Source organism: Panthera leo, chromosome E2, assembly GCF_018350215.1.
Source record: "Panthera leo isolate Ple1 chromosome E2, P.leo_Ple1_pat1.1, whole genome shotgun sequence".
Lineage (NCBI taxonomy): Eukaryota > Metazoa > Chordata > Mammalia > Carnivora > Felidae > Panthera > Panthera leo.
In genome coordinates, this window is record NC_056693.1 from 26,873,162 (window position 1) to 26,882,240 (window position 9,079).

General features: G+C 42.5%; 1 pseudogene; it reads right to left on the reverse strand.

Annotated features, from left to right (window-relative positions):
• Positions 1–856: 856 nt before the first annotated feature.
• On the reverse strand, positions 857–3,796 carry LOC122207735 (annotated as a pseudogene).
• Positions 3,797–9,079: the final 5,283 nt, after the last annotated feature.

A 9,079-nucleotide genomic window follows, 5' to 3' on the forward strand; every position in this document is an offset into this window, starting at 1 on the left:
AACACAATTTTGGGTGGCAGACCATGGACAAGACTACAAATAAATGAAAAAGATAAATAAGCAAGACTATGGCAAGTGTCTTCACGGACAGTCCCAGCAGGAGGACATGGAGGAGGTAAGGGCAACTTTAGACAGCAAGACTGGGCTACATCTTTCTGTGGGATGACTTGGTTTTAGGGGGCTGAATGGACTTCTGGTGCCACACTAATGGGGCCCAAGTATGGTATGAGTTTCCTGGGTGCTTCTGCCCTGCAGACACTTCTTTCTCCCCTAGGTCTGTCAGTCAGGAATCCTTAGGAAGGGAGTTAGCAGCCAGGCTTAGTAAAACCTAGTGGAATAGGCAAGGCTGCTAATTTAGCTCCATCTGTTCCTGTCCAGGATGGAGCGCTGGCTCATCCTACCCTTCCTGGGGGACCTTTCTCTCTGGTTCCAGAAATTGTCCTTGGCACCTGCCTACCAGGTCTCTTGTCAATGAAGCAAAAGATTAGCCTCCAACTTCATTGTGTCACTTGTCCAAGTGAGCCTCATACCTCTCCTTCCCCCGAGGTTCATCTATGTGTTTCTTTCTTTTTTTTTTTTTTTTTTTTTTTTTTTTACTGTATATTTGTTTTTGAAAGAGAGTGAGAGAGAAAGAGCAGGGGAGGGGCAGAGAGAGGGGACAGAGGATCTGCAGCAGGCTCTACACTGACAGCAGAGAGCCTAACACAGGCTCAAACACACAAACCATGAGATCATGACCTGAGTGGAAGTCAAGAGTTGGACGTTTAACTGAGCCACTCATCTTTTGTTTCCAGGCCTCATTTTGTAACTGTCTCTGCTGACCTTTTACTAGGATGTATTTGTGAGCACATTTTGTTTATCCCCTGGGGCCCTGGGATCCAAAGGGATTTGGGGGTGGCTCTGTCACAGAGGGAAGTTCTCTGGGGTTCTTGTTGATTTTACCTTTTTTGGAAGCCTGTGAAATAATAAGAAATGAATACAGGCATACTTTGGAGATATTGTGGGTTCAGTTCCAGACACCACAATAAAGTAAATATCACAATAAAGTAAGCCAAATGAATTTTTTGGTTTTCCAGCTCACATAAAAGTTACATTTACACTATATAGTAGCCTATTAAGTGTGAAATAGCATTATGTCTAAAATAACAATATATATTCTTGAATTCAAGAATACTTTATATAAAGCACTTATATAACTCAACACCAAAAAATCAATCTGATTAAAAAATGGGCAAAGGATATGAATAGACATTTTTCCAAAGAAGGCATGCAGATGGCCAACAGACACATGAGAAGATGCTCAACATCACTAATCACCAGGGAAATGATCATAAAAACTACAATGACGTATCACCTTACACCTGTCAGAATGGCTAAACTGAAAGAGACAAGAAATAAAAAGTGTTGACAAGAATGTAGAGAAAAAGGAACACTTGTGCTCTATTGGTGAGAATGTAAATTGGTGAAATCACTGGGGAGAACAGTATGGAGGTTCGTCAATAATAAAAATTAGAAATACTATATGATCCAAAAAATTCACTACTGGGTATTTACCCAAAGAAAATGAAAACACTTTCAGCAAGTTGTAATTATTTTTCTGGTAGATTTTGCCTCGGTGTTGATGGCTGCTGACTGATCAGGGTGGTGGCTACTGAAGGTTGAGGTGACTATGATAACTTCTTAAAAGAAGACAAGAATGAAGTTTGCCACATTGTTTAACTCTTCCTTTCACAAATGATTTCTCTGTAACCTGTGATGCTGATTGGTAGCATTTTACCCACAGTAGAACTTCTTTCAGAGTTGGAGTCAATTCTCTCAAACTCTGGTGTTGCTTTATCAACTAAGTTTATGTAATATTCTGAATCCTCTGTTGTCATTTCAACAATCAATATTCACAGGATCTTTGCCAGGAGTAGATGCTATCTCAAGAAACCACTTTCTTGCTCATTTAAGAAGCAACTCCTCATCCATTAAAGATTGATCATGAAATTTCAGTGATTCAGTCCCACCTCTGAACTCCACTTCTTTTTTTCTTTAATGTTTATTTATTCTTGAGAAAGAGAGAGAGAAAGAGAGACAGAGTGTGAGTGGGGGAGCATCAGAGAGAGAGAGAGAGAGAGAGGGAGACACAGAATCCACAGCAGGCTCCAGGCTCTGAGCTGTCAGCACAGAGCCTGACGCGGGGCTCAAACTCATGAACTGCATGAGATCATGGCCTGAGCCGAAGTCAGACACTTAACCGACTGAGCCACCCAGGTGACCCTGAGCTCCACTTCTGATTCTAGTTCTCTCACTGTTTCCACCACATCTGCAGATACTTCCTCCCCTGAAGTCTTGAACCCCTCAAAGTTATCTGTGAGGGTTGGAATCAACTGCTTCCAAACACCTGTTAATGTTGATATTTTGACCTCTTCCCATGAATCATGAATGCTCTTGATGGCATTTAGAATGGTGAATCTTTTCCAGAAGGTTTTCAACATACTTTGCCCAGACCCATCAGAGGAATCACTAACTATGGCATCTATAGCCTTAAGAAATGTATTTTTTTTAACATTTATTTATTATTGAGAGACAGAGAGACACAGAGTATGAGCAAGGGAGGGACAGAGAGAGTAGGAGAGACATAGAATCTGAAGCAGGCACCAGGCTCTGAGCTGTCAGCAGAGAACCCGATGCGGGGCTCGAACTCACAAACCGTGAGATCATGACCTGAGCTGAAGTTGGATGCTTGACTGAGCCACCCAGGTGCCCCTGTATTCCTTAAATAATAAGGCTTGGAAGTTGAAATTACTCTTTGATCCATGGGCTGCAGAACGGATGTTGTGTTAGCAGACATGAAAACAACATTAATTTCATTGTCCATCTACACCAAAGCTCTTGGATGACCAGATGCATGGTCAAAGAGCAGTTATATTTGAAAAGGAATCCTTTTTCCTGAGCATCAGTTCTCAACAGAGGGCTTAAAATATTCAGTAAACCATGTTGTAAACAGATGTGCTGTCATCCAGGCTTTGTTGCTGCATTTATACAGCACAGGCAGAGTAGATTCAGCATAATTCTTAAGGGCCCTAGGATTTTTGAAATGATAAATGAGCACTGACTTCAACTTATAGTCACCAGCTGCATTAGCTTCTAACAAGAGAGTCAGCCTGTCCTTGAAGCTTTAAAGCCAGGCATTAACTTATCCTCTCTAGCTATGAAAGTTCTAGATGGCATCTTCTTCCAATAGAAGGCTGTTTTGTCTACATTGAAAACCTGTTGTTTACTGTACTCACCTTCATTAATTATCTTAGATCTTCTGGACAACTTGCTGCAGCTTCTATATTAGCACTTGCTGCTTCACCTTGTCCTTTGATATTATGGAGACGGCCTCTTTCCTTAAACCATATGAACCAGCCTCTGCTAGCTTCTAACATTTCTTTTGCAGCTTCCTCACCTCTCTCAGCCTTCACAGAATTGAAGAGAGTCAGGGTTTTGCTCTGGATTAGGCTTTGGCTTCAGGGAATGTTGTAACTTGTTTGATCTTCTATCCAGACCAAGAAAACTTACCTCATATCAGCAATACAGCTGTTTCTCTTTCTGATCATTCATGCGTCCACTGGGGTAGCACTTTTCATTTCCTCCAAGAACTTTTCCTTTGCATTCATTTACAATTTGGCTAACTGGACAAGAGGCCCAGGTTTCAGCCTGTCTTGGCTTTAGACACACCTCCCTCACTAAGCTTAATCATTTTTAATTTTAGACTTAAAGTGAGAGACATGTGACTTTTCCTTTCATTTGAACACTTAGATGCCATTGTAGGGTTATTAAATTGGCTTAATTTCAATGATATTGTGTTTGGGAACAGGAAGCCCCAGGAACAGGGAGAGATACAGGAATGGTCAGCTGGTAGATCAGTCAGAACACACACAAAATTCATTGCTTAAATTCATGGTCTTACACGGATGCCCCAAAACAATTACAATAGTAACATCAAAGATCACTGACCACAGATCACCATAGCAAACATAATAACAATAAAAACGTTTGGAATATTGTGACAATTACCAAAATGTGACACAGAGACATTAGGTGAGCAAATGCTGTTGGAAAAATGGTGCTGATAGACTTGCACAATGCCACAAAGCTTCCATTAGTAAAAATGCAGTATTTCCAAAGAGCGATAAAGTGAGGCCAATAAAATGAGATATGCATATATATTGGCCTCTGTCCCCAGCTTCTGACACAGGACTCCTAAACCCTTGCAAAGAGAGATGTTAGGAAAATCTTTTGTTCTTACATTTAGTCTTTGGCTCCAGTTCCTGACACAGAGCTCCTAAATCCCTTGGAACTTCCTGAGCGATAAGAGAGTCATTTGTTCTAATAGGTGACTCTTGGTGAACTCCTGGATGTAAGGGGTCAGAAGTAAGCCATGATTAGAAGCTTGAAATGTTCAATCTTCCCCCACACACCCCATTCCCAATTCTCCAGTGAGGACAGAGGAAAGGAGGGATGAAAACAGAGTTAATGATCAGGCATGCCTACATGTTGAAGCCTCCATAAAAATCCCAACAGTATGGGGTTCAGAGAGCTCATGTGTTGGTGGACCATTTTCCTGCCTGGAGGGTGATGTACCTCAACTATACAGAAATGAAAGCTCCCATGTTCAGGACCCTCCTAGACTTTGCCCTATGTATCTCTTCATCTGGCTGTTCAGCTATGTCCTTTATCATATCCTTTATTATATTATAAACTGGCAAATGTAAGTGTTTCCTTGAGTTCTGTGAGTTGTTCTAGTAAATAATTGAATCCAAGGTGAGGGGTTTGGTTTATGGGACTTCGAATTAGTAGCCAAATTGGACAGAGGTTGTGGGTAATCTAGGGACATGCCACTGGTCATTTGCATCTGAAGTCAGGGGCATCCTTGTGGGACTGAATCCTTAGCCCGTAGGGTGTGCTCTGCACGAACTTCAGTTAATGTCTGAATTGAATTGAATTGTAGGATACTCAGCTGGTGACAATTGCTTAGTGGGGGACCCCCCCCCCACCCCTCACCGCCAACTGGTGACCAGAAGTGTCAGAAATGTAGTGTTCTGTATGAGTAGTAAAGGCGAGACACAGGGGAGAAATGAATTCTCCTTTACAGAAACTTCCCAACCTTCCACAAAATGTTCTTCACTCTGTGGGTCCAAGTTAATGGATGCTGCAGTCTCCCATCCCTCCAACCCCACTCCGGTTAGGACAATCAGACTGATGTTGCCCAGTAAGATTGTACTCAGGGGTTTGAATGTGTGAAACCATGAGCTAAAAACATCGATTTATCTGCAAAAGCCCAAACTGTATCCAACCAAGTCAGATTTTTTTTCTCTTTATAGATTTATGTACTGTGCCAAGGTAATTTTATTCTTTCTAACATCAGGAAAAGACCCTAATACCCATTGAGCCAGTTTGAACTTAAAATGAACTTAAAATTGTCTGAAGCTTTTGGATCAGATTCTCAAAATACTCTCTGAAATGAATCCAAACAACCACTGCCGCTGGGCTGCCCAGACTGGTTTACTAGCGTCACTGCTGATCCTGTGCCCTTTGCCTGCTGCCTGTGCGTTTTGCAAGTGTTGCTTTGCAAGGCTTTCCAAGGAACAGTGAGGGGCTGGATCGTCACAGCACCAATCCTAAGCTGGTCCGCACTGGAGAATATCATAGGTCGAGACCCTTGGGCACCCTATGCCACCTTCTTCATGCTACAGTTGGGGCCAGGAGGTCCAGAGAAGTCAGGGCCATCCTGTCTTCTGTACCTCAGACTGGTGCATTTGTTGGGTCCTCTTCCATCCCAGTAGTTCTCAACCTCAGCTACACATCAGAATCATACAGAAGCAAAGAACCCTTCTGACCAGAGAGGATATTTGTTGTCCCAGCCCAACCCAGAAGAGACTACACCTCCCACTGAACCCGGCCAAGCCAAGAGCTGGGTGGGAGGTGGGCTCAACAGGTCTGTTAAGCCCAGAACTGCATATGGTGAACCTGGGCTCTCTCCAGTTCCTCCCATCCCAAATACCAATTCCATTTCCCCAACTATAACATGAAGGTCTTGGTCTAACTTATTGTAGCAGCTGCACAGTTCTTTGATTACTAGAAAAGCCAGTAATTTTACTGGAAAGGCCAGTAAAGTCATGTGAGTTCAGGTTCCTCAACTGTCTTATTCCTTTGGCATCTCCAGTGCCTACACAGTATCTGGCACATAGTGGCACACAATAAATATTTGTGGAAGAGTAAATGAGTGAGTGAATGAATGAATGAATGAGTATACAATACATACATAAGAACAACAATTTCCCAGACATAAGAACACCTGGACTAGATTCTCCTCCCTGCTTTGTATTTCTTATATAGATATGAATTTGTGTATTTAGGAAGGAGCTGGTATAATACTGCTTAAAGTCAGATTCTGATTCGACTATATTCTAACCATTTGATCTTGTAGGTTATTTCACTTGCCTGAGTTTCAGTTTCTGTATGTGTAAAATGGGAAAATAGTCCCTATATCACAGTGTGTGAAAAACCCTTGGCACAGTGCCTGACACATGGCAGACACTCACATGTTAGCTATTGTCAGTATTAATAGGAAGCTTTGTTTCCATGTATGCCTATCTATACCGGTATCTATTTTTATACTCATTTAACAGCCATGAAGTTCAGGGTTAAATAATTATTGTGTTTATCCTACAAATACTACTGACTGTCTTTGGCCCCCTTTATAGCTCTGACTCTTTGCCCAGCTTATTTTCAACTCTTAAAGAGTTACAGTCCATGTGTTAAGTGTTACATTTACACTTTCTTCTTGGTTACCAGAGTTACAGCTTATCAACACAGTTTAAATTCTCCACGCCTGTTTTCTATCACTTGTCTCCCAGAACCATCCACTTGGCAAAGCTCTTGGTTCCTTCTCAGTATTTTTTTTTCCCAGTCACCTGATATTATGCCTGTCTCTTCTACTGTTGTTTTTTTTTTTTTTTCTCCTCAGCTTCTCCTCCTTCTTTGGCAGGGATAGCAAATGGTTTTCATTGCTTGTGCCAGCTCAGATAGCCTGGAGAGCTACATTGAGGCTTCTAAGGCCATGTCTGGGGTTGGTGGGGCAGAGCATCCTGATTGATTGGCAATGCCTGCCACTGACGTGGGAGAGGAAGGTAGGGCTATGTGTGGTAGCCATTTGCCATTCTTATTTGGGCAAAGGAAACACTGTGACATCTTTTTGCAGCTTTACTATAAATCTTCAAACAAAATCAAACGTAGGCTAAAAAACAAAGTTAAATCATCTAATACAGTATACCACAATTTGGCCAGGTGGTAAAAAATGATTTCTTCTCATTCTCTCTTAGCCAGAGGGAACATCTATATCCTCCTGTCTTTGGGGAAATGGGAGGCCTTGGTAAAGAATGTTCTTCCTTCTCTCTAGAAAGCACAGGCTACAATAGACAGATTGCTTCAGAAGGAATATTAAATTTGCTGAGTAAACTCTGAGATCTGTTTGGTTAAAAGGAGAGCTAGGCTTTCTAAGAGATTGTAAGCAAGGGCTATGTGGTAGGGAAGGTATCACTGGCCTAGGACCAATCCTGAGTGGCGTGCTTTCTTACCTCCTCAAAGGCCTGAATAAAGTCACCTAGCTTTGTCTCCATACTTCAAGAAGAGGAGGTATCCAGGGAGGGGCTAACTTGTGAGCAGAGGGCTTAGAAGCATCCATGACTGGTACTGGGTCCTTCTGATGAGACATGGCTAAAGCCCCCACCTGGCTCTGTATACCCTGCCCCACTGTGGACCCATGACCAAGTCTTAAGATTCCCTCCTTGGCACCTTTTGGGATGAGCACTGGGTGTTGTTTGGAAACCAATTTGACAATAAACTTCATATATTGACAAAATAAAAAAATAAAGATTCCCTCCTTGCTCAGAAACCTCTCCTCTGTGAGAAGACATAAAGCCAGCATGGCCACTGACCCCATCTGTCTGACCATTCTTTTGGCTACTACCCTGGGCTCTCCTGTCAACAGTGACTACCTTGTTTGTGACCGCAGCAGCAGCATCCTTTATAGCCTGCAAGGCCTTGGGCAAACTTCCCAACTGCTCTGTATCTCGGTGTCCTCATCTATAAGATGGCAATTACACTAAGAGCATCTACTTTGTAGGGCTGTTTTAAAGATTAGAGGGGTTAACACATGTGAAGCTGTTAGAACAGTATTTGGCACATGATAAATGCTTCCAATGCTAACTATTATTATCATTAGAAGTGCTTTTCCTTTTGTCCTATGTGACCCTAACCACACTATGAGGTCAACTGGGCCACCAGGGTTAGAATCCTCTTCATAGGAGGCAACAGAAGTTCTGGAGGGGGAGGGTCTTTGTCCTAGAGCACCCTGCAGGTCCAGGTGCTGAGCCAGAGCCCAGTTCTTTTGAGTCCATTTCTGGAACTCTGGGTGAGGCCACCTGTGATTTTTAGGACTGACCCCAGACCACACTGGTGACTGATTCTGTTTTCCTTTGAATTTTTCACATAAAAAGGATTCTATAAACAATCTGAGATTTTGATTATGTCAAAGTCAGATTGGACTATGTCACTCCATTTATAAACGTAGACATGTTGAGTATACACCTTGGTGTGACTATTAATTCACATCCTTAAGAAAGAGAATGGGTGAAGACATTTCTTCTTTTATGCCTGTCACAGAACTGCTGCTGTTATTGGCTCTGAGACCATTCTAATTCCTTTGTACAATTGCCCAGTTTTCTTGTGGTGGAACCCCATCTATTATGGGGCAAGGGGCAGGGCTTTTAATCCTCACTCTTCTTGTTTCCAAGGAGAGGGGCTTCCACCACAGTAACTCTCTTGACCTCCCCCTTATTCTTCATCCCTCCCCTGGGAGAGGGAGAGACTTACCTGTTTGGTACATTGAGGGAAGGGCACCCCCACTTCTCTCTCAGGGAATACATAGCTCTTTCTCTTCTAAGCCATGATTCTATAAGCTTAGGTGTCCATGATTCTTAGGACACCAAGGGGGAACACTTGCAGTTATCCAGTTCTGCCTGTGATAGGCTGGCTCTTTCTGGGA